The sequence below is a fragment of the Triturus cristatus genome, chromosome 3_1 (genome assembly GCF_964204655.1).
Source record: "Triturus cristatus chromosome 3_1, aTriCri1.1, whole genome shotgun sequence".
NCBI classification, from domain to species: Eukaryota; Metazoa; Chordata; class Amphibia; order Caudata; family Salamandridae; genus Triturus; species Triturus cristatus.
Window position 1 is genome coordinate 317,555,109 of NC_140583.1, and position 25,596 is coordinate 317,580,704.

The following is a 25,596-nucleotide window of genomic DNA, read 5'->3' on the forward strand; positions in this document are numbered from 1 at the left end:
AAAAAGGTCATATGCTTGTTGAGGGGGAGTGGCAGCGAAAGGAAGGATTCCTCTTCCACAGAAAGTAGCAAGTGTTTCATGCACATGCCACTTGTTGCATTTATTTCAGTAATAGGAGTACGGCTACGGGGGCTTGTGTGGCTTTTTAATACATTTAGTGATCATGAAAGCGTGCGTCATGCGTTGAGATGATGCTGTTATCTCGCTTTCAAGATCACAAATATCTCTATCTCTCATCTCGATTGGGCCTCTTTGCTTGTGAATTGTTGGTTTGCTGTGGAAGTTTCTCGCCAATGAACGGCCCTCCAAGAGATTAATAAATCTCAGTTTGTATTGAGGGAGTTTTTGCAAGTTTATTTTTTGGTTTTGAAAGCATCAGATGCCGTGCTCCTTGACTCCAGCAATTTCCAGGCAACACTATAAATTTCAAAATAACTCTGGTGATTAATGTTTCTCCTGGAAAGAGATCGGAGTATTGTCTAGCTAATGCTTTGCCCGATCATAAAATAGCACAGAATGTTAATATCCCTGCTGCAAAGAACGTGTACCTTGCAGTTCACAAAGTGCATATAATGTGAATAGGTCAGTAGGTTTCTGCTTTTCTAAGAGACATCCTTTAGTTACTGGGAGTTTATAAAATAAAATGCTAATATAACAGTGCATGCACACTGAAAAGTATAAATTTGAGAATAGAATGTTGCAAAAAGGGTTCATTTGGGCAGTAATCGATTCTTATTATTGAAGACCACCCCCAAATATGGTGTTCCCTTTTCAATTCTGAGTTTGTGCTTCTCCAGACCAAGCACTCAAACTATACTGCCCACCAGTATGGATTACATGTCACTCCTACACTTGTAGATCTCTGGCTTATGTAACATTTCCTATACACTGATTTACACACATATGATTGATTGGCTTTGTGTATAATGTGTGTGTGATGCAAAGTGCTCTGACACACTACACGGGTAAGAGTGGCGCTATATAACAAATTAAATGCATCTGAAAGAGAGTGGTATGAAGATTGGAGGGGCACTGTTAAAGGGTGGTAGTGAGGGAATCCGTGGTGGAGGTGGTCACTACTGCCACCACGGATGAGGTGGGTGGAGGTCGCCAACAAACATTGTCGCAACGGGCGCCACCAGCGCTAAAGAAGGCTCTGTGCAGGAAGGCAATTTGAAATGCTGACTCAGATAAAATATGAAAAACATGTGAATTTTTTGCACATTTACAGTGCCTTAACATTTTTTTCGGATGACTAGGTAAAACATGGATGGTTGGAATGCATATGTGAAGCCTGTAAAAATAGCTCACTTGATTGGCATTGCTAATTAAGTTGTGCACGTGTGGAACGTCTGTCTGTTGCATAAATAATGTGCGCCCTGTGCAGACTACAATATTGGTACACTGGCTGTTTTCATTGTAAATTATGCACAATTGATCTACCTTCTTTTGTGATGAAACTGTAGGATTCTTTCCCAGGTACATGTATATGTAACCAATTCATTTCATGGCGTGTGTGTCTAAATTGCAAACCTTCTTAAGACCCCCTCACATGGTGTTGCCGTTAGTATTCAGATATTGCTCACAATGAATACCACTAGTCTTCACACAGTGGTCACAATCAATGAGACTAGCCTTCATTTTGCTCTTGAAATAGCAAAGGAGCTGCAAATAAACCCTAACAGAATACTACTAAGCTTCAAATACTATTCTTCTAGAATACTACTAGTCTTCTTTTAGCATTCAATTGAAATGTTCATCATGTATTTGAAGGGTAGTTGAGTAGAACTAGTATTCCCTCATTTGCATATTTCGGCTTGTGGGCATACTACATAGTCTTCATGCATACTAAATAAATACTATATTTTAATAGTAAATGAATAGTAAATGAATACCGCTGTAAACACTGGAATCACACTAAGTGAAGATCTTCCATTTTGGTGAGGGACATGCCGCGGGACCGCGAGTGAGTGAGGGGCGGATCCGCGGTGGTGCCGGATCATCCATGAGGACAGGGGAGAGTAAAGAACAGCATTAAAGGCCTGATCAAGGATAAGAGACACACTGACTGCCGCTGCAGATACCAGCGCCGGTCACGGAGGTATGCTTGTGACCTGCCACCTCCGTTTCAGCACAGTAGACTTTTGGGCGCTCACACATGCATCGCCCATTCAACACCGGGTGAGATGAGCGTGCACTCACCAGAATCTGGGACTGGAGATGTAGTGCTCCCTGGGAGGGTGCAAAAGACACTCCCTGCATGTTCCGCTGTACTACACCAAGTGCCTCCTTGCCACTAACACTGCACTGAATACACTACACAGCCGGCCCAGCTAATGTAAGTGTGTGCTGCAATTCTGCAAGGAACCTTGCGCGTTTTTGGTGTTGCTGATTACAACTAGTGACGCGTGGGCCTGAAGTGATCAGGAGAGTGCAGCAGATGACCCTCCAGAGTTAGACAAAGAAAGCCAGCACTGAAGCGCCCAGGCCACTTGAAATCGTGGTGCATTGCAGCTCAAATAGAGGACTTAAGTTCACAGCTACACCAGTGCCCCAGGTAGACCCACCCAGACACGTTCCCAGGCTCTTGGTGCGGGGTGAGGGAGGCAGGAAAACCAAAAGGCCGCTTGTGACGGTTAGTCCTACAGCAGGCAGTGGCGAATACTAACACTCGCCCGCACGGCGTAAAGTGCTCCACGGAGGACCAGCTATAATGGGGGGCCGGGGTCAAAGAACTGGGCAGCAACTTAAGCTGGACAAATATGCGTACAACAAAGATACATTGGGTCAAACAGGATCGCAAGCTGAGTGAGGGGAAAGCCTTGAGAACTAGAAACCTGCAGAAGTTACATTGCTGGATATCATGACTACTCTGACTAAGCTCCAAACTACTGTGGGGTCGATCTCTATGGAAGTTTCGTTGATCCGCGCTGACTTCCAGAAAATGACCACGAGAATGATGGAGGTTGAAACTACGACGGCGACCCTCTTGACAGACACTGCCATACTGCAGCGCCAAGTTAAGCAACTGGAAGCAGAGAACAAGCTGATGGCGCCCAAGCTTGACGACTAGGAAGGCTGCTGGAGACGCAACGTCTGTATTATAGGCGTACCGGAAAAGGCGGGGGGCCCTGCACTGGACCTCTTTGTGGAAGACCTCATAAAGAATCAGCTACAGCCTTGAGGTTTGTCCAACTTCTATTCAGTTGAAAGGGCCCGCCGAGTACCAGGTGGTGGGCCACGACCCGGGGCACCCCCGGCCTATACTCGCCAGCATCTTCAACTTCCGTGATCCCGACGCAATCCTCCAGACGGCATGGATTGTTCCTCCGATTTGTCTCGAAAACTACACTGTTACATTCTTTATCGACTACACAGCGGCAGTGACTAAACAACGTCACAGCTTTCTGGAGGTTAGGAAAGAATGAGAACCAGAAAGCTAAAGTACTCCATGCTATTTTCGGCAAAGTTGCGAGTAGAAGCAGCGGGAAAACTTTGGTTCTTCGAGACACCGAGGAAGCCCACGACTGGCTTGAGGGATGGAGACCAGCATCCGGGCCTAAAGGACTAGGCAAGAAGCAACACCAGCGGCTGCTGGGGGACGCGTCCCCAGACTCCAAGGACAGCAGGTCAACAGAGGATACAACGCAGGCGCAAGGCGGACACTGAGGATAAGGTTTGGCCCTGTGATTCTATAAATGCTATGGGGAGGAACTCTGAGAGGCTAATGGCAGGGTCCAAATGCTGGCCGACCGGAATGCAATGGACCAACGCTCGTGATCGAAATGTTGTGAATTTAACACTACCCGACATCCCCACTGGGGTGTGACAAAGACTTTTTGAACATTTAGCCGATATATTGAGCTTTAACCAAGGGAATGGTGCGAGCTGATCGTGGGACTACTCTCCCCCCCTCACGCAAGTACAAGTATTGGGGAAGAAGCACTCAGCGATGTTTGGGTGGCGGGTAGTTTTAGGTCCACCGAGCAAGGAGGCAGGGAGGGGGTGGATGGGACCAGTTTAATGAGCTGATTTTTCAAATGTTGAAGGTACATGACAAGAGTGCGAGGTATATGCACAATGCATACATGATGTTTATATTGCAATCCTCTGTAAATTCTTCCATTGTTTATGTAGTAGATGACATACACGGGTACCCTGGCTGACTCACTGACCACACGATCGTTAGCCTCTAATACACAGAGCCCCCCTCTCTCTGTTATCTCATGGAATGTAAACGGCCTTGGGGATAAGATAAAGAGAGGGCTGGTCTTACAATATCTTAAACGCAAGGCGCCGGCAGTGGCCCTGATCCAAGAATCGCACCTGGTGGGCTCAGCCTGCAAGGCCCTAGATAGGTGGTGTTTTAAAATGGTGATACACACTGAATTCACTTCTGGCTCCCGAGGTGTAGGCGTTCTGATTAATAAACGCTTCCCGCTTATTATCACTGGGTTATGGGCAGATGATCAGGGACACTTTGCAGCTGTAGCATGTCAATGGGAGGGACGACCATAAAACTAGTGTCAGTGTATATTCCACCGGCTTTGCATCGGGTGGCCTTCCCTGCTTTGGGTAAATTCCTACTGGCACTCCCACAAGGTGAATTGATACTGGTGGGTGACTTTAACGCCATGGTAGATGCAACCATAGACCGACAGCCCCCTAGCGATCTGAGTGGCATAAATCTCCGACTGTCTGAATTCCTAGACGCCTTTGGTCTTGTGGATGTTTGGCGGTCGCGGTTCCCACAGGAGCGGCAATACACCTTCCGCTCGGGAGTCCACGACAGTCTTTCAAGAATAGACTATATTTTCTTACTGGCGACGGTCTAGAGAAAATACTGGAGGTGTCACACCTGCCCAGGGGTATTTCTGACCACTCCCCAGTTTTCAATCAATACACGTCTCATAACCTGGGACGACGGCGCACATTTCCCATCCACCCAAGGTTCCTCAAAAACCCTAAGATATGTAAGGGTCTCTTAACTACGAAACAGTATTTTACGAAAAACGACCACTCAGTCACATCCCCGACGACTCTTTGGGAAGCATATAAGATGGTGTTGCGTGACCAAGCAATCTCATTAATCACAAGCCATAAAAATGAACAATTGTGCCAGTTGGAGGCTTTGGGGAGGGAGGTGGGTCAGGCTGAAGCAGATCACGCTTCAGATACCAACGACGCACAAACTGAACTTGGCGAAACAGGAATACAGAGACTATATGTGGGAGGAGGCGAAGAGAAGGCTTACCAAGACACAGCACACTGTTTACGAGGTAGGAGATAAGGCGGGAAAGCTCCTAGCATGGCTGGACAGACGTGAGAAAGCCGGTCGCTGGGTGATGCAGCTGAGACGAAATAATAGAGAAACTACTAATGGCCCGCAATAGATAGTTGATGCACTAGCGCTCCATTACAAGACAGTATATACACCTGCAGCCACGGCCACGATAGAAGACAATCTTGCATTTCTCAAGACTATCCATATGCCTACACTCGCCCCTAGTGAAATGCAGGAACTGGAAGCAGATCTGACGTCCGATGAGCTAACACTAGCTATAGGTGCATTACACACTGGGAAGGCCACGGGCCCCAATGGCATACCTATCGAACTGTATAAAAAGACAGTGAGCCACATGGCGCCACGCCTGCTAGAGATGTATGTAGACAGCCTGGAAGTAGCGGCTCATGGAGGGAGTTTGGTGGGGCAGTGAGGCAGGGCGGGGGAGGGGCAGGGTGGGGAAATGTGAACACCGGAATATGGATGAACGGAGGTAAGTACACATTTAAATAAATAAAACGAATTTCGTTGCACGCGCTGCATCGCAAAATGCGATGCAGTGCGCGCAAAGGAATTCGTTTTATTAATTTAAATGTGTACTTACCTCCGTTCAGCCATATTCCGGTCTTTACATTTCCCCACCCTGCCGCTCCCCGCCCCGCCTCACTGCCCCACCGAACTCCCTCCACGAGCCGCTACTGCAGCCTGGGTAAGGGGGAGCTTCCTAGGGATCAACGTCCAGCAACAATAGTGGCAATACACAAACCTGGAAAACCGCCACAGGAATGCACATCCTACCAGCCTATTTCCTTGCAAAATGCGGAAGCTAAAATACTGGCTAAGACTTTGGCCACCAGACTACTACCCTATCTCATAAAATTGGTGCACCCGGATCAGTCTGGCTTAATGCCCGGTCGCAACATGGCACTTAACTTGCGAAGACTCCACGGAGTCATAGTACGTATACCACTCATTGAGGAAGATGCCATCATTCCCTCCCTCGACGCGCGCATGGCATTTGATTTAGTCGAATGGCATTTCCTTTTTGAGGTCCTCAGACATTTGGGATTCGGTCCCAGATTCTCTGCATGGATCCAATTACTCTATACAAAACCACTGGCACACGTCATGGCGAATAGACACATTTCAGCCGGCTTCCCCTTGGGAAGAGGGATAAGGCAGGGTTGCCCTCTGTCCCCGCTCCTGATCGCGCTGGTACTTGAACCATTGGCGACCTGGATAAGACGGGATCCGGTCATTCGGCGGCTAAAGTGGACAGAGGGCTGGGAAGACCGGGTATCCTTGTACGCAGATGATGTGCTGCTTTACTTGGCATCTCTCGCACGTTCCATTAATTGCCTCCTAGATATTTGCGCTGCATATGGCAAGGTCTCAGGCTACACCATTGATTGGGCGAAGTCACTTCGTTATGTGCTCAGTGGCCCTCCACCGAGACTACCAAGGAACTGCAAGATACAGATTGCGGAAGTGGGGTTTAAGTAGCTGGGACTTCACATAACTCCCCAGCCCGAGCAATTCATGCAAAAAACCTAATTGAACCTCTTGTACGGTTCCGGCGTGATGTGAAACACTGGCGTTCCCTACCTCTGATACTGTTGAGAAGAGCTGCCCTTTTCAAAATGATGGCACTCCCTAGATTTCTTTATGGCCTACAAAATACCCCGTTTCTGGTTCCCCCCACCTATTTTAAAGCAATTGAAACTGAGGTCAGCAATCTACTACGGGATGGAAAACCTGCCCGCATAGCCATGCATAAATTGGTAAAAAGCTGGTACGATGGTGGAATTGCCCTTCCAAATATAAGAGTATACTATTGGGCCTTGCAGCTCACTGTAATAAACCAATGGAACCATGATCCGCAGGAAGAACCGGCGCGACGTATGGGCAGATATGTCCTCGGTACAGTGGGCGTCATGGGAGCACTCTATAATAAGCATCGGGGGGATACCCTTATGGGACCAACAGCACACACAGTATGTATATGGTTCACTTCACTTTGGCTGGGAAGGAGTTATAACGCAGGCCACACGCTCTGGGAGACCCGACGCTTAGGTAAATTACACAATAGCAAAGGCTTTAAACAGTGGGACCTCATAGGAATTTCCCAGGTGGGGGATCTGTGGAAAAAGGGCAAGATCATTACATATGATCAGCTCCAAGAAACATACGGGATGGCATCGACGGAAACCTTTCGTTACATGTAGATTAGCCATGCACTCCTGAAGACTATCCCTCCAGGTACTGAGCTCCCAGATGCATCGCCATTAGAGGACAGACTATTAACGGACCATATGGTTAAAAAGGCGATCTCCCAGACCTACCGTAAGATTATAAATAACCAACCAGACCCCACAACAACCCTTAGGGACAGTTGGCAGACCGACATTGGGGAGTTGGACGAGACAGATTGGCAGGAGGCACTGGCCTCCCTGAGGGACGTGGCAATACCCTCTAAAGCTAGTGCAACTAAAAATCCTCCACAGAATCTACTATACATGCACAACTCTACACCGCATTGGTCGCACTGACACACCACTTTGTCTGAGACAGTACGGGGGGCTAGTTACCTTCTATCATATACTCTGGGACTGCCCGGACATCAAACGGTACTGGGAGGCTATAAAGCATACAGTCTCGAGGGTGTCCAGAGCTACCATTGAGCCGGAGCCCAAGAGGTGTCTTTTAAATATTTAGGAACCGACAAACCTAAACCAGATGGCCCAGGGCTGGGCGACATTGGGTATAATGATAGCAAAAGGGAACATAGCTAAATACTGGGGAGCGAGACTTATTCCCTCCTACCTCCAGTGGTGCTGAGACATGGATGGTGAAATGATAGCGGAGAAAACGGTATATACACACAAGGGATGCCCCAAGAAGTGGACGAGGGTTTGGGGAAAATGGAATGCCTTTAGGAGAAACACTTGTGATCTGCCTCTAGATGAGTCATTGTCAGATATCAGTGACTAACTGTGCAGATCCGGGGCACTGTGTCACTCTCAATATCAACATAAATGTGCTGGAGGGATGATTGCAAAGAAGAACATATAAATGTAATTTGTTGCTACATGTCTAATCAATGTATCATCATGTACCTCTTCCTGTTAATATGTAATAGTACGTACCCATTAATGAAAAATGCAAATAATTTGTTTTTTTAAAATATATATATATACTTTCTTTGTGGTACTTAGTTTATGTATTACCTGGAAAGTGAAGCGTCATGACATCCTTCCCCTTCCTCAATAGTGGTAATAAAGAGCATATTACACTTTGCACATATGCATATATGTTGTATGCCACAGAGCTTTTTCATTTGTATTTTTCTTTCAGAAAAATAAATAAATAACCAAAATCAGTTCTATGAAATCACACTGAAGTGGCCATCTGTCTATTTAGAAGAGTAGCTTCCCTGAAAAACATGCTATCTGTGAGGCGGCAATTTTTTTTTATCATGTCAGTTTTGCTGTAATGTGAATGTGTTTATTAGTGCAGTTTTAATAAATGATGAGTTATTGGGCCAGATTTATTTTCACTGGCAACACATAAATGTATTTATGCCACGTCAGTGAAACTAAACATGGTCCAATAACCTGTTATTTAGAGCAACGTTGCCAATAAATCCACATTCATACATTTATAGCTACAGAACAAAGGTACAGAAAAAGTGACAAGTACCGCTGACCAGGAGGCACAGATGACCCAAGAGGGATGGTGGCTAACCCCCTATCCACCGCAGGCAACAGACAAAGGGCACGGCAGCAGGAGTAAGCGAGAGAACGCAAAAGAAAAATCCAGCAAGTGAACAAGAGAGTTTTGGTTCAAAGGGCCCAATTAGAAAGAAGGGCGTGGCCATAAGCACTGCCTAATTGGCGACTGAGACAAGCTTTCCTCAGCTGGGAGGAGCAGCCAACCCTAGAGGGAGGGCTACTGACCCCACCTCTGTGGCCGGCAGACAAAGGGCACGGCAGCAGCAGGGAGCGAGAGCGCGCCAATGAAAAAGCCTGCGAGTGACAAAGAAAGTTTGGGCTCAAAGGGCCCAATCAGAAACAAGGGTGTGGTCACAAGCACGGCCAAGAAGGTGACCAGGACAAGCAGTCCCCAGCTTTGTTGCCATGTCTTCGCATAAGAACGTGAAAGACCAATTGCCTGAAAAAGGGCCACTGCGGTGCCTTACGGCAGGTACTCTTGAGTTAGGTGCTCGGACAAGGTCCTTGGGATGCCTCAAGTCAGGGATACTTGAGAGCACACAAAAGTGTAAGAAATGGTCAGAGCGGGCGGACACGGCACTTGCAGCCCAGGCATGGCCACGAAAGCCAGACATTCGGTAGCAGGTTGAAGCCTCAAAGCTGTGACCCGCTGTACCAAGTAAGTGACGCAAGTAGAACTGTCACAGCAGTTGGAAAGTGATTTATGACAATCTTTAAGAGATATCATGACTGGAAGGATGATGCATGGCAGGATTAGGCATGTTAGTCCAAGATAAGCAAGAAATTAGCATGTTGATGACCAGTGCCATCATGACAAGTGTGTACCAGCCTATGATGTGAATAAACTGCAGCCTATTCTAACACCACAAAAGCTCTTGGTGTACATAATTGAAGGGAAAGAAGGAACAGCTGGAGGGCCTGTGAATTGCTCACACAGCTGGGGGGTTTGAGAAAACTGCCTGCCTTGAACAATTAGTTTGCAGAGAAAAACAAATCTTAATAGTGACAAGGTCTCTTCAATGTCATTGTACAATACTGCACCAATGTTCTGGAGTCACTGGAAACAACGGTTGACTTTCTTTCAAATGTGGGTGTGGATGTCCCTGTCTAATGTAAGCATATCTATCTCTGCCATCATTTAGCCATGGATGTATGTGTCTTTGGGTGCATGAGTATGCATGCCTGTTTCTAAACACGCATTTGATTGTATGCACGTGAAGTGCGTATGCCTGGCTGAGTGTCTGAGCACACGTAGACTGTGTTTGCATGTGTTTGCATGTGAAGTTGCCTCTCAGCAAGTGAGCCTGTGTAATTCAGGATTTGTTACTGGGTGATGGGAGTATGATGTATCAGTGAATAAACTAATGGCGTTACTCCTTGTGGCATGAGCTGTGCTTGTATGGTATTCAAGTAGTTCCTGACTGTTCATTCAGTGATTAGCCCAAGGCATTCTGGGAGTTGGTGTCCTCGTTTAAGCTAATCAATCCAATTGGACACACGTTTTATCTTTCAGTGGTTCGTCGAGGTTGGCATGGGGTTTCCTAGTGACTGTTATGTCCAGTTGGACACAGTTGAACGTTTTGCTAGCTACTCCCTTCAGATCTGGCCCATACACTCACCCACACCCATCCATCACAGGTGTTACCAATTAGGTGCCCTGCTAATAACGGAGCCCGAGTGCACGTACTCATGGCCATTACTCAAAGTGGGGGAAAAAAAGTAGGGGAACTGTGGGCAGAGAATCAGAGGGCGGGAATTACCCAAGGATTGGATCAGTGGGCGGAGCCAGATGTGTGGCCAGAAGGCCAATTTTTAGTATTTGTATGGCATTTCACTGCCCAGTTTAATCAACCAATGGATACACATGATTATTTAAGGTTATAATGAGTTATTGACATTAAAACCCCATCACAAAGTGGTATATGCTTCTAATCACAGAATGTCCCAAATACGATAAAATGTGGAAGCACAAGCCATTTGTCGCCAAGCCATGGAGTTTGTCATCAGCAGTTCTCCCGTTTTCCACAACAGCAGTTCAAACATGTATGGCAAAATATCCTAGTTTGCAAAATGTTTTCTATATAATTATGGCTCTGCCATATTTGCCTCCTAATGGAAGATCTGCTGCATGATCTGACCATTTCAACTAATAAACGGTTTATAGCTCAAACGTATCAAAAGTTAATAAAAATGTGACTTGTTTTGCTGAGGAGAGGATGGCTTATTGCAAAGGTTGCCTGATCACCTTTCTCACTGTTGCATTTGTATGTTTGTATGTTACACTGGTACTAATGAGGGAAAATCTTTCCAAAGACTGTTAGCATGTGTACACATGTCAAAATAATAAAATATCAGAAACTATACTGCATTACGCTGCAGCCTTTTTTTTAATGCATAATTTAGTCAACACTGCGGCATAATTTTGTCCTTCTTTGCTGCATATATAATTCCAGTGGTCTCACAGCAAGCAGCACATGTTAAAAGTGCTTGTGAATGAAGCAGAGAGACTGTGAAGTTTGCGGACTTAGTTTGGTGTGCGTGCAAATTCTGCATTGCCAATCCCTGGTGAGTTGCAGCTACTACTTCTGAAACAAGGCCAACAGAGCTACCTATGGGTGAGGCAGGCTGGCCTCCAGGGCAGGGCTGGCCTTAGCACTGGTGGTGTCCTGTGTATTAATGTTTGTTATTGCCCCCCAATGACCACCTCTGCCATGGATTCCCTCACTACCACCCTTTAACAGTGCCCCTCAAGTCTCCATAACCACCCTCCCTCTCAGATGCATTTAATTTGCCTTACAGCACCACTCATACCAGTGTAGGGTGTCAGAGCACTTTACATCACACACATTACTCAGAGACAATCAATATGTGTGTAAATCACTGTACAGAAAATGTTACATGAGACTAAGGACTACAAGGTGTAGGAGTCACATGACAACCATACTAGTAGGCCGTATAGTTTAATAGTGATTGGGCTGGAGAAACATAAACTCAGAATTTAAAACGTAATACCATGGTTGGGGTTCTCTTTAATAATCAAAATTGATTTCTGAACAAAAGAACACTTTTGGCAACATTAGGATAATCAAAGACTGGGGGGAAAAACATAACGCTCTAATTTATACCTTGCAGTTTGTAAGCATCTCTTAGATGAAAGTTAATAGCTCACTGTTCTATGTTAGGATTTTATCTTATAAACTGCAAGTAACAAAAGGATCTCTCTGACAAAAGCAGTAGCCCACTGACCTATTTACATTATGTGCACTTTGTGATCTGCATGGTACATGTTCTTTGCAGCAGGCTCATTAACCCTCTGAGCTACCTTTCCATGAATAAAAACTTCCACTAGACAAAATGATCTCTCTCTAGGAATAACATGAAACACCAGAGTCATCATGACATTTTTATTGTTGCCGATAATTGCTGGAGGCCAGAAAGGAGGCAGCAGGTGCTTTTAAAACCTTAATATACTTGCAAACGTAATGCCTCCACCCAAAGTCAGCACCCGGTGCGGTCACACCGGTTGCACTGCCCTAAAACTGGCCCTTCTCAAGGGTCCTGTGACCACAGTGACAGAGTCACTGTTGTTCTAGGCTGTGCTGCTTCATAGGCCTGCCCGCAAGACTGGAGGTGAACTTCAGTATGGATTGTGGTGGACAAACCTTGAAGGTTAACCCACACTTGCCACTGCTAGGGCCCACCTGCTGGTGCTAAGATACCAGGGCTTCTAAGGTCTTGCGCAGCCTTCTAAGGTCAAGCATCGGATTGTGCTCTCTCAGGAGAGTGGTCTGGTGGACTGGTTATTAAGGCTGAACATGGTTCCCCCGTTCCAAATTCAGCAGGTCTGGACATAGTGCCACATCCTCTCCCCCACTGAACACTATACTGCCCCACTAAGAAAAACTCACACTGCCTTCAACTACAACCCAATTGCTGGCGGCTATAAACACCTGGATGCGGCTCAATTTAAATGACGCACTAGACAAGAGCAATATGCGGCCTACAAAAAAAAAGTAACAACATCCTGGAAAAAGCAAACACTCATAGGGAATGCAAAATTTAGCAAACCATGTGAAATGTAAGCAGGAACAACATGGTACCTTAGCGCTTTTACTCTCACCATTCAGAAATCAGTGAATGCTTTTGCCTGAAAAGTTAAGGACATGACTACAGGGCCCTGAATAGACCCATTTCAATGTCCATTGCTTATATCCTTACAAAACCTGAGCAGTATGGTAAAAAGACCACATCCCTGGACGCAGAGCCGCAGTACATATTTTGTTTTCCAATCCACACTTTGCAGTACCTCCAGGATTGGTGCACTAGTTGCAAGCCCAGGGAAAACAAAGACAAGAAAACAAAAAAAGCGCTTCACTGGCAAACGCTGTAAAAGTGGCGCTAATGTGTTTGGGTGTGAATAAAATCAATCTGGCCAGTTTGATACCACTCTGTCTTACTTTAGTTTGTTATTTTTCATATTTTTTACATTTTAATCCAGATGCTGCACTTTGGAATTAAAATACGACATTTCCAGCAAAAATGTTTTTCTTTTTTGGATCCATTTCACAGGGGAGCAAATAATCTTGAAGTCAGGGTTTTCAGTAAGAGAAGAACTGCTAGACAGAAAGAGAGGGAAGAAGGAAAGAGTGGGGGGGAGGGCAGCTGAAGCGGAGAGCAGAAGTGGACACTGTATTTTTCTTCTCTGGGCAAGAAGGAAAAGACAGAGTCCTGTTACTTCTCTGCCGCCCGTCCTCTTACGCCAGGATTGCCGAGCTTTATTTATAGGCGATGGTGATTTGTTGTGTCCTGGGACGCATTTTCAAAATAAACAAGCATTTACAATGCAATGGTCTCTGCATTGTTAAAGTTAGAACTATTGGCATTGCTCATGACATTATTTTTGTTTATGTTTTTGTTTTTAAAACATTTAAAGAAATGGCATTGTTATTTACAATGTCAATAGCTTAATCTCTCTCAAATGCGAGACCTATTGCATTTGCACCCACACACAGAGCCACCCACACACACAGAGCCACCCACACAGAGCCACCTACACAGAGATATTCACATAGAGCAACCCACACACAAATAGAGCCACCCACACAGAGCCACCTACACACACAGAGTTACCCACACACAGACAGAGCCACTCACGCATAGAGCCACCTACAAAAAAAGCCACCCACACAGAGCCACACACACAGAGGCACACACATACACACACACACATAGAGCCTCCCACAAACACACAGAGCCACCCACACTTACACAGAGCCACACACACAAAGCCACACACACAGAGCCACACATACATACACAGAGCCACATACACACACAGCCACACACACACACATACAGAACCACACACACACACATAGATCTAGACACATACACATTGATCTTGGGAGCCAAAGCAGAAGTGGCACCGTTGTTTCTAGATGTTTGCATTTATCACTAAAAATTAAGCATTTAAAAAAAAATGACTAATACAAATTGACAGATTAGCTGAAAGGTGGAAAAGACGTTTTGAGATTTCTGATTTTTGAAGCAGCGAAATACACAAGGATATTGTCAAAAACAGTAACTGGTGCTCGTGTAAAGCGCTCGAATACTGTTAAGTCGGAAACCTTCGGGTCAAGTTAGCGCTATATAGAAACTGTTCAAAAAAGTGATGCGTCAGCAGCTGCTGCTCTCAGAACGACCCTACGCTAGCCAAGACCTAATAAACGACTGTAAGGCTCAGACCACCCCTCTAGATCTGGTCCCTGCATTTCCAAAGTAGTCAATTGTTCGATCCTAATGGACACAGTTTTGTGCGTTTTTTGCAAACTCGTCGTGTTTATACTGTGTAATCTTTACTTTATATTACTTACACTTGTAATTATGTCTATAGCATGTTTGCCTCAAAACTTTTTTTTCTAAAAATTGCAGGCTGTTAACGACACAACTAATGTATGGCTTTACCCATGCCGGTCTTCAGGGACCGCGGCACCCAGAATGCAACTGGCTGCTAAAAATTGCATCTCTCATTGAATGTTGTGGTAATCTTTGCCTTAGCTCTCTCTGAGGAGGTACTTTGGGCCCCAGAATTTACTAAATGTTTGTCCAGCCATCTCTGGACTCAACTAGCCTTAGATATACGAAATGTCCACATGTCTTTGCGAAATATTCATGGACCTCCGACATTAACCCCCCCCCCCCCACACACACACACACCCACCACCACCCCACTCGCACACACAGTGAAAGGGCTATAGAGTAAACTAATTTAATAAACTTTACAAAGAGGAACAGATAGACGCACCATATCACAGTGTAACCCGGATCACAAACCCTGCATCTCCTGGAAACGTACTCCGGTGTTCCCAGTCATGTCCAGAGTTGACATCAGACACTATCAATTCAACCTATTGTAAACGTAGTTCTTAGGATCTCGAATAAAGGTGTGCATCCAAAGGTTGCTGTGGTGAATGCGTGTCCAGGTGTGCTGCCGATAAACACACCCCGCCATATCCCGGAGTCTGGGATTGAGCCAATCACGGACCACCCATTTCCCAGAGTTCCCCCTCTCCCCAAAAAGGGAAGAAAATATGGGTCACCCACGCTGCAGTCCCTACTGTGCGAGCCCTCCTGACTGTGATGGCCCCTAGGCCATGTGCGCTCGTGGCTGACGCGCTGCGTACTTAGAAACACACAGGGACACTCTCTGTGGTTCCCGCGTGGTCCCGACTGCCGTTTGCGGGCCACGGCCCTTTATTTATAGCGAGCGCCTGACGTCATGCGTCAGCGCTCGCACAACACCTCCGACGCGGGTAGACTGCACCGCTACCTCGCGTCGGAGGACACTACATTCCTTCGAACCTTTATCAAAACAACAAACAAATATTGACCATATAGGTCTGTTACCAGTCACTAGAATTCCAGTCCAAGGTTCGTCAAACCAGGAAATCAGCCAGCTGGGAGGATGGCGCAGGATTTCTTCTCAGGCCGTATCCGGACTGCTGTCCCCACACCGACGGTATTGTTGGGGCCCCTCCTTGCGAGGCTGCGCTCCCAGGGGACCTCACCGGAGAGCTTGGCGACCCTCCGCCTGGTGTTCCTGGCAGCGAGGGCGTGCTCTGGTCGGATTGATCGTCATCCTCGGTGGGGGTGGACCCTTGGCCCCCTTCTGGGCCTTCCTCCGCTGGCGGTTGACTTGGCCGGGCGCCCTGGCGTTCTGACACCTGCGGGTCTGGAGTCCCTGGGTACACCTTTTTGACGAAAGATACGTTCCGCGTGACCTCCTCTGTTCCTCTTCTCGCTGTGATCATGGTGCCAGTTCAGCGGACTACTGTCCAAGGTTTGCGTTCAAATGGGAGCCGGAATTTGCTCCCGGGATACCTGTCCTTGAGATAGACTCTGTCCATTACTTGAATGGCTGACGTCCGGGCTCCCCGGACAGCACTGGCCTGGTCATTGGAGTGGGTCCTGTTGGCTAGGACCTTCCCAGCATCAATCTGGGGCGGGATCCAGCTTGGGTGATGCGGGATGGTGTCTCGCACTACTCTGCCCTTGCTCGCAGGTCCTGGAGCTGCGTCTGTCGTGAGATGAGGCGTCAGCCGATATTCTCTCAGGAAACTGTAGATGGCTCTCTCGAGTGGCGATCCATCGGTGTGCGCAATGCGTACCACTTTGTTGAGAGTCCGTATGAACCTTTCTGCTTCCCCATTGGCCTGAGGCCAGCGCGGGGTCACTTTCCGGTGTTGGATCCCCCAAGCCTTAAGATAGTCCGCAAACTCTTGCCTTTGGAAGGGCGGGCCATTGTCCGTCTTCACCACTTCGAATATTCCGTGCGTGGCGATGGTTTTCTCGAACTTTGTGATGACCTCTGCGGCGGTCTGGCTTCCCACCACCTCGACCTCCGGGTACTTTGTATAGTCATCGATGATCACAAGGGCATAGCGTCCATCCGGGAGGTGCCCAAAGTCTGCACTCACCCGCTCCCATGGTCGTTGGGGGTTTTCCTCGGTGATGACTGGGTGGGGGTGATCCGGCTGACCCGACGCCTGGCACCACGAGCATGTTCGGACCGTTTGCTCCACCATAGGGTCCATCCCCGGGAACCATAACTTGGCCCGCAGCCGACTCTTCGTCTTCACCATGCCTTGGTGGCCCCGGTGTGCGAGGTCCACCGCTTGCTGAGCCAGACGGGATGGGATCACCAGTCGCGGGCCTCGGAGAAGACATCCGATGTTGTCAACCGAGAGTTCATCCTTCACCCGCATAAGTGACTCCAGGACGGCCTTTGCTTGCAGCGTTCGTCGGGCCATGGAGTACTGGATGGGGCGCCAGTCATTCGACTGGACTGCCGTCAGGGCCAGTTGCAGGCATTCGTCCCTCTGGGTGGCTGCCACGATCATTAAAAGGCTCATGGGCAATGGCCGGGATCTGTCTGACACCATCCGGACGTACTCCTCCGTATCTTCAGCGTCCTCTTCTTCCGCTTTAGTGGCCACTCTGGGATGCCTCGAGAGATAGTCTGCGGGATTAGAGGAGCCTGGCTTGTACTCCACTCTGTAGTCGTACTCCTGTAGTTGAAGGATCCACTTTTCAATCCTCGGCGGAGGCTTTGATGCTGATCCTTGAAACAGGGGAATGAGGGGTTTGTGGTCTGTGGACACAGTGAACGGGTGTCCGTACACATAGACGTGAAAATGTCGACAAGCCCAGTGGATGGCGATCGCCTCTCGCTCTATCTGCGAGTACCTCTGTTCTGTGTCCGTCAAGGAGCGGCTCGCACATGCTATCGGGGCCCATTCACCATTTTCCTGCAACTGTGCGAGCACCGCCCCTAGCCCATATGGGCTGGCATCCACTGCGACGTTGGTGGACCGGGCCGGATCAAAATAAGACAGGGTTGTGTCGGCCGACAAGGCCGCCTTGGTATCTTTGAAGGCTTGGTCCTGCTCTGGTCCCTAGTGCCAAGGGGTGGTGGATTTTGTCAGTTCCCTGAGGGGCTTTGTGAGGTTCGACAAGTCCGGGACAAAACTCCCGCAGAAGTTCACCATCCCTAAGAAGCTTCTTATTTCTGAAATGTTGGAAGGTGCCGGGGCGTCCTATACATCTTTTACCTTGTGAATACAATGATGTCACTTAATGTGATTAGAACAGGAGAAAATATCACAAAACTTCAGCTTCCCATAATACAAATGTCCATTAATGATGAGAGACTTGATTGTAGTAGGTTTAACGTTGGTCCTCTATTATATAATAGTTATTTACTCAAAGCATTCTACAATTGCTCTGCCGCCAACGCGTTTCATCCCTCATGGGACTTCTTCAGGGCTGGAAAGCAATTTTACAGAAAAACACACTATTTACAAACATTATTCACAATATTTACAAACCATTAAAGCAAGCAGTCAATGACTACAAATCACCTAAAATTCGTATTTATAGGAATCAGTCTCCTGTTGTTATCAAAAAACATCTCTCATTTTTGTACTCTTGTACACAAAATAAAATAAAACTACAGGGAAGCTACTTAATTGACATTTAATATGTCACTGTGTGACAGCATGAGGGAAGAGACACATGAGCTACCTACTGTTACAGATATGTCACAATAATCAAATTCACTTTGTAGATAGTATACTTGTTATGTAAGAAAAATCCATTACATTTCACAGTCTCATAATGCGTATTGATCTATATGAAGTACTATGTCCCAAATCATCGAAAGCACGGCATTATTATACTCTTCCAGAAAAGAGTTATGCAAGTTAATCAGTAATTTGTTTAGATAATTTCAAACATACCTTACTATCGTGCTGTTTCTGAGGTAAGTAAAGTATGTTGCAACCGACCAAATTCTACTGGTAGTGCAGATCATTCCGTGTGTATCTATAAATAAAAATAATAGTTTCTCCAACTCAGAAAACCCGGGTCATACTCATATACGTAATACGTTTTCTATATATATTCGTGTTGGCATACAAATTTCGATGATTTGGGACATAGTACTTCATATAGATCAATACGCATTATGAGACTGTGAAATGTAATGGATTTTTCTTACATAACAAGTATACTATCTACAAAGTGAATTTGATTATTGTGACATATCTGTAACAGTTGGTAGCTCATATGTCTCTTCCCTCATGCTGTCACACAGTGACATATTAAATGTCAATTAAGTAGCTTCCCGGTAGTTTTATTTTATTTTGTGTATAAGAGTACAAAAATGAGAGATGTTTTTTGATAATAACAGGAGACTGATTCCTATAAATACGAATTTTAGGTGATTTGTTGTCATTGACTGCTTGTTTTAATGGTTTGTAAATATTGTGAATAATGTTTGTAAATAGTGTGTTTTTCTGTAAAATTGCTTTCCAGCCCTGAAGAAGTCCCATGAGGGATGAAACGCGTTGGCGGCAGAGCAATTGTAGAATGCTTTGAGTAAATAACTATTATATAATAAAGGACAAACGTTAAACCTACTACAATCAAGTCTCTCATCATTAATGGACATTTGTATTATGGGAAGCTGAAGTTTTGTGATATTTTGTCCTGTTCTAATCACATTAAGTGACATCATTGTATTCACAGAATAGAATTATATGTCTCGGGTGCAGGGTCATCTGTCAGTATGTTTATGATGGCTTTCTAACCGTCTATTGGGATGTATATGGGTCACATCTTAGACCTTTTGCACCGAGGTTTGATACGTACATAAGAGGCAGATTTATTAGTGTCGTTTGGTGCTATCCCTAAACAAGCTCTGACCCAAATCTTTGCTGAAATCAGTATATCTTTTACCTTGTCAGGGTCCGGGGCGACTCCTTGGTCGGAGAATGTGTAGCCGAAGAAACTGATCTTCCTCTTTAAGAATTGGCACTTCTCCCTGTGTAGGGTCAGTCCGGATTCCTTAATCCTCTGGAGGACGCCTCGCAGTCTCCGATGGTGATCTTCTATCGACGAGGCGTACACCAAGAGATCGTCGCTTACGTTCAAGACTCCTGGTAGCCCGCTGAGGACCTCCCGGATAGTGTTTTGGAACACCTCCGCGGCGCTTGAGATTCCGAAGTTATGGCGTCGGTACCGCCTGAGGCCGACATGCGTTGAGAAGGTGGTTATGTATCGAGAGTCTGGGTGTAGCGGCAGTTGGTGATATCCGGACCGAAGATCCATCTTTGAAAACCATCTTGCACCGTTCAGTTCTCCCAGGATGTCGTCGATGGTAGGGGTTAGGTGACATTCCCTTTTCACCGCGGCATTGGGGAGTCGCATGTCCACACAGATGCGGACCTGCCCCGGCTGTTTCGGTTTTCTTGCCACTACGATCGGGGACACCCACGGGGTGGGTCCACTGACCTTCTCGATAATCCCTTGCTTCTCCAACGCCTCCAGCTCGTCTTCATCCTTCTTGCGCAAGTGGAATGCAATGCGCCTGTGCCTCAGCGCCACCGGTTGGACTGACTGGTCGATGTGGAGAGATACTTCCTTCCCTTTGAGGCATCCGATGCCCTTGAAGACGTCTTCGAACTCCTCCATGATGGCCTCTACTTCTTCCTCTTGCACCGCCAGGGCGAACGATATCAGCTTCAGCTCTTCCGCTGACTGTCCACTGATCAGCATCCCGTTTCCCTCCGGGGTCACGTACACTGTGGTGGGGACCCTGATGTCTTTGTGGCTCATCTCCATCTTGAAACACCCTAAGAGAGGGATTGGTGTCTTCTGTCCATACGCGAATACTCGGATTCTTGCTTCGCTTATTGGGGGGCTTGGATTTAGTTGATCATACACATTGGCCGCCATGAGCTCGATCGATGCCCCCGTGTCTATGGTGGCTCTCACATCCTGGTTGTGGATCTTGACTTTGCACCTTGGAAGTCGTTGTCTCTTCCGTCGTGGCTGGTCTACTGCGAACACATAGTGGACCGGGTATTCCCCCGCGTCATCATCCATATCCTCCCCGTCTCGCTCTTCAGCCACTGCCTGAGCTGCCTCCTTACGTGATTTTGTGGACCAGCATACTGCCGCGAAATGGTTCATCCACCCGCATGCACTGCATCTTTTCCCTTTCGCCGGACAGTCCTGCTGGCGATGGGGTGTGCCTCCGCAGTATCCGCATCCTTTTCTCCTGTCTTGCTGCTTTCTTCCCGCGTTTTGGTGCGATTTGGGCCTTACCATGTTGGTCGTGTCCACCGCGTTGACCTGCTCCGTCTTGACAGGGCGGTGGAGCGCCGCCTCCATGTGCGACGCCCTGGCTTGCGACAGCTCCTTTGACCGGCCCAGAGTGAGGATGTCAGCAAGGGATTTGCCGTCCTCCTGAAGAATGTTGACTCTGAGTTTGGACGAATAGCATCCTTGTATTATCTGACCTCGGATTTCTTCTTGTTCGTCCCTAAATCCGCACGTGCTGGCCAGTTCCTTCAGGCGCCCATGGAATGCGTCAAGCGATTCCTCCGCTTCCTGCTTGGCCTGGCGAAAAATGAATCTTTCGTAGTCCCTATCGGCTCGAAGTGCACATTCAGGGCATTGAGGAGCGTGACGTAGGTCTTAGGTGTGGCTTCCACCAAAGTCTTGTAAATACGATGGATGTCCTTGCCTCCCAGGTGGAAGAGTAGGGCTCTGCGTCTCTCTCGGGCTATGCCCGCCCCTTCGAAGTAGATCTGGAGGCGATCAGTCCAGTCTCTCCATCGTGGGGCAAGGGATGAGGAAGCTCCGTCGGCCACAAATGGCTCAATGGCGGGAATCAACGCCATCTTGGCGCAGCCGCAAAGACCCTTCGCAGCACGTGCGCTGCTTACCTCCTGGGCGCAGTGGCAGCCGCCTGGCTGAGGACATGGGAGACACAGTCAGGGCTTGTCCTGTAGCCTGTCCGTGTTAGGCCTCGTCATAAGGATCTCTGCTCACCAGGGTGCTGGGTACATTCCTCCACGGGCTCCACCGGCCGGGTGTGGGGCAAACTCCCATCTGCAGGCACTCCCCTGGGTTACAGGGCTGCACTAGGCGTCCTTCACCCTGCCTGGGGCACATGGCAGGGGAGCTCAAACCAGGCGAGACAGCATGGATCCAGGGCCGAGGGCACAGCTGATGAACAGGAAGAAATGGCCTGTCAGCACCTCTGCATGGGGTCGTTTCTGCCCCTCGTCGCCAGTTTGATGGCCCCTAGGCCATGTGCGCTCGTGGCTGACGCGCTGCACGCTTAGAAACACACAGGGACACTCTCTGTGGTTCCAGCGTGGTCCCGACTGCCGTTTGCGGGCCGCGCCCCTTTATTTATAGCGAGCGCCTGATGTCATGCGTCAGCGCTTGCGCAACACCTCCGATGCGGGTAGACTGCACCGCTACCTCGCGTCGGAGGACACTACACTGACTGGGACCAGAGCTCCTCACCTGCTCCTTGTTCCAGGGAGGAGGGGGCTGGTCTGGCAGGAAGCCGAGGGATTAACCACTGATTGGAGGCAGGGAGGGGGAAACCAATGAATATTTTTACACCAAACAAATTCCGAGCTCTAGGTGTCCCCTCCCGACCTCCGAGGATGTCAGATGACAGCAAACTGTGAAATGAAAGTAACGCCCCTCCCCAGATGCCTGTTGTGCCTAGAAACTGTTTGATGAGACGCTGGCACTTTCATGTGAAAAAACATATGCGCTCCGGCGGCTTGAAAGGGGAGGCGTGTGTGCTCAACATCTAGCACCGAGAGGAGCCGATGAGTGGCGGGCCAGAACTAGAGTAAACCTGACTGTTCTGGAGCGCGTGGGGTGGCCTGGGCTTCCTGGGTGGGTTTGGCGGGGACACAGAGCAGCAACAGTTCTGAGAGCAGGGTTCGTGCTGAACGCTAGTTTGTAGGATGGAGGAAAAGTTAAGAAGAAAAAGTACAGTGAACGTGAGTCCACACAGTACAACGTTAAACGCAAAACTTCAAGTACCAAAATTCAACATGACGAGCGACAAACCCAAGACTGCTTTACAACATCACACATGAGGCGGGGTCTTTTGACATCAAAGCTCATGTTGTTCCAGGTGGGAACTCGTTTTACATTGCCAAATATATCCAAAACATAGTGCAGGTCCCTAATTTTCAAGACAGTGCCAGTGAGCATCTCTGTGTGCCCAAGATTTGATCATGCAAACAGGTGTGCGCCTAACAAGCATTACTTCCGGGTGTAAAAACCGCACATGCGGCACTCTTCGGCCTCATTCTTCTTAAAACTTAACGTGATTCCCAAGAGGCCTCGGTTCCGCCCTAGTTTTTTTCCAGTCGATAGCGCTCTGGATTCTGGGACTTGTATGCTCGTTTCTTCTAAATGGGGGCCTCTGTGTTCCCGCGTGAAGGCTGCTGTTTGCTGAAAGAAACTAATTAGAACTGTCTGCAAAAACAGTACTGGATCAAGTGGCCGCACATTCTGCTGGGGCATGAGGGCTCAGTGAAAGCTTCTTAAACACAATGTTAAGGTTCATCCTTTTGGGTGTGAGTAAAAGTGCACAGTTTTTATTCTGGACTTGGCCCAGCTTTTAAAAAGGCGTCAATACACGAATTGTTTACCTCTTTGAGAAGCCACAGTTTGAGCGCCACCCCAATCAATCAATTGCGTTTGTAATCATTAATAAGCTAAAATAAAGAAAATACTTTTGGCAAGCTAAATATAAATTCCACGTAATCACACTACCAACTAGCCAAAAAGGGAGTTTAGAAATTAACTCTTGAAAGAAGTGATATTTTGATGAGTCTGAAGAGAATCACCTGAGAAACATTTTTCACTGAATCCTCTTGTATTCTCAGAGTGGCGCAGCTCTCACCTGCAGCCGTAGGTGCTGTGGCGGCCCCCAAATCCTCTCTCCTCTCGGAGCTGCAAGAGTTGGCTGTAGGGATATCGGGTTTGCATGCCTGGACTGCCGCTCCGGCTGTCCCTGCGGCGGCGGCCAGGCACAGCATCATTAGCAGCACGGCTCCCGGACGCCGGGCTTCTGCCGCCCGGCCCGCTGTAGCTCATGGGCGCCGCGTCCTCCTCGCCTGGTCAGCAGCAGTGAGCTGGACATGCCTGCGGCTATTTTACGATGGCATGAAGTGTTGTTGGAGAAAGGCACGGGGAGATAAAGTGAAGTGGATGCACCGCCGTGCACTGCGATGAGGAGAGGGCAGAAAGCAAAACAAATATGCTGAAGAGCTGTGCTCTTATTTAATAAGTAAGTCACTTTCTTGTAGCATGTAGCTGCCAACATTTACACAGACAGCTAGACACGCCAGCCGGAGAGGACAGGGGGAGGAGACCAGAGCAGCAGCCGGACACAGGAGCACCGAGGGAGCCGAGAGCAGGGGGAGGGGACGAGCACCAGCCGGGCCGTGGACGGGGTACCATGGTGGACGGGGATGATGCAATGAACACCACCATCTTTCTCCGAGGTCAAGCAGAAATTCCTCGGAGAAACGCAGCATCATTTTCGGATTCGGGGGCGTGTTTTTCTGTCTCTCCTCTTCCCATTGGCTGGAATATTTACATTCCAGAGGAGAGAAAGAAATTAATAAACACGCCCCCGAATCCGAAAAAGACAGGGCTTAAATGGACAGACGCCCCTCTCCTCCAATGGCTGGCCTCCGTCTACTCCCGCTTTTGCTGGCAGCTGTTGTGTGGTTCCTCGCATGGGGGCTGGTAGCCCATGTCTGAGGCACCCCTGTACTGGTTGCCGGCGCGACTGTGACCAGAGCTGAAAGTGGTGCCACTTTCTGGAAATTGTGGGATGACATGCACAGGGGGGTTTGCCAGGGTCTCCAAGGTTGCTGAGCCTTGTGCCATGTGAAGTGCCTGCGGCTGTCAATGGTCATCCCAGCGGGACGGTGAAGGTGAGATGGCACAGCAGGGCCTGCCCCGATGAAGCGTGAGGTGCAGGGAGGTATGACGACTGGCCAGCTGGGAAGGCGATGACCAGAGGCCACATCAGCATTCCAGGACTCCTGCACCCGCATTCATCTGCCCTGTGCGGCTTGGCGTTGTTCTAGTGAGAAGTAATTGCGGTGAGTGAGCCAGTAGCTGTGCCGCCTGTGTGCGAGGTGGTGAGCAGGGGGCACGTCCCCGCCTGGGGTTGTTTGCTAGTTCCTCCCCGAGGAAAGGAGGTGCCGCAAGTTACAGAGGCCACAGCTGTGGGAGGTTGCCATCCCTGCGCCGACTTCTCCGAGGGCCCTGTGTTGTGTGCGGTGAAGTGGCAGCAGCGCCTATGAGTGGTGACTCCCGCCGCATCAGTAAAGTTGTAGTGACATTCCTACATGTGGCTTCCATACCACGTACCTACAGTTTGATGTACCTCACCCATGCCAGAGAACGCAGCCTCAACTGTGCAAGCCCTGCGGCTGAATGGAGTGATGCAGCCCACTGCAAAAGGAGAGCTGCTGTAACCCGAGGAATGGGGAGGCGATTCAAAAATGTGGTACACACCAAGTAATGCACTGATAATGTTTAGCATGTATAATAAGTTGAACACACTATCTAAAGTTGATGTTTTTTTCAATTTGCAGTGTACCCCTGAGGAAGGGCGGTATCATAGCCCGAAATGCATTGGGAATTACACTTATCATTGACAATTATTTGTATTCAGTC

The 25,596-nt window shown here is 48.1% G+C and overlaps 2 protein-coding genes across 3 annotated transcripts in view; one reads left to right on the top strand and one right to left on the bottom strand.

The window, feature by feature from the left end:
• The window catches only part of LOC146860185 (dual oxidase maturation factor 1-like), a 465,978-nt gene that overhangs the window by 221,720 nt on the left and 218,662 nt on the right, over window positions 1-25,596 (bottom strand). The gene's annotated exons all lie outside the window — the stretch shown is intronic.
• Window positions 1-25,596, top strand: part of LOC146860186 (dual oxidase 1-like) — a 1,129,619-nt gene that overhangs the window by 642 nt on the left and 1,103,381 nt on the right. The window lies entirely within an intron of this gene.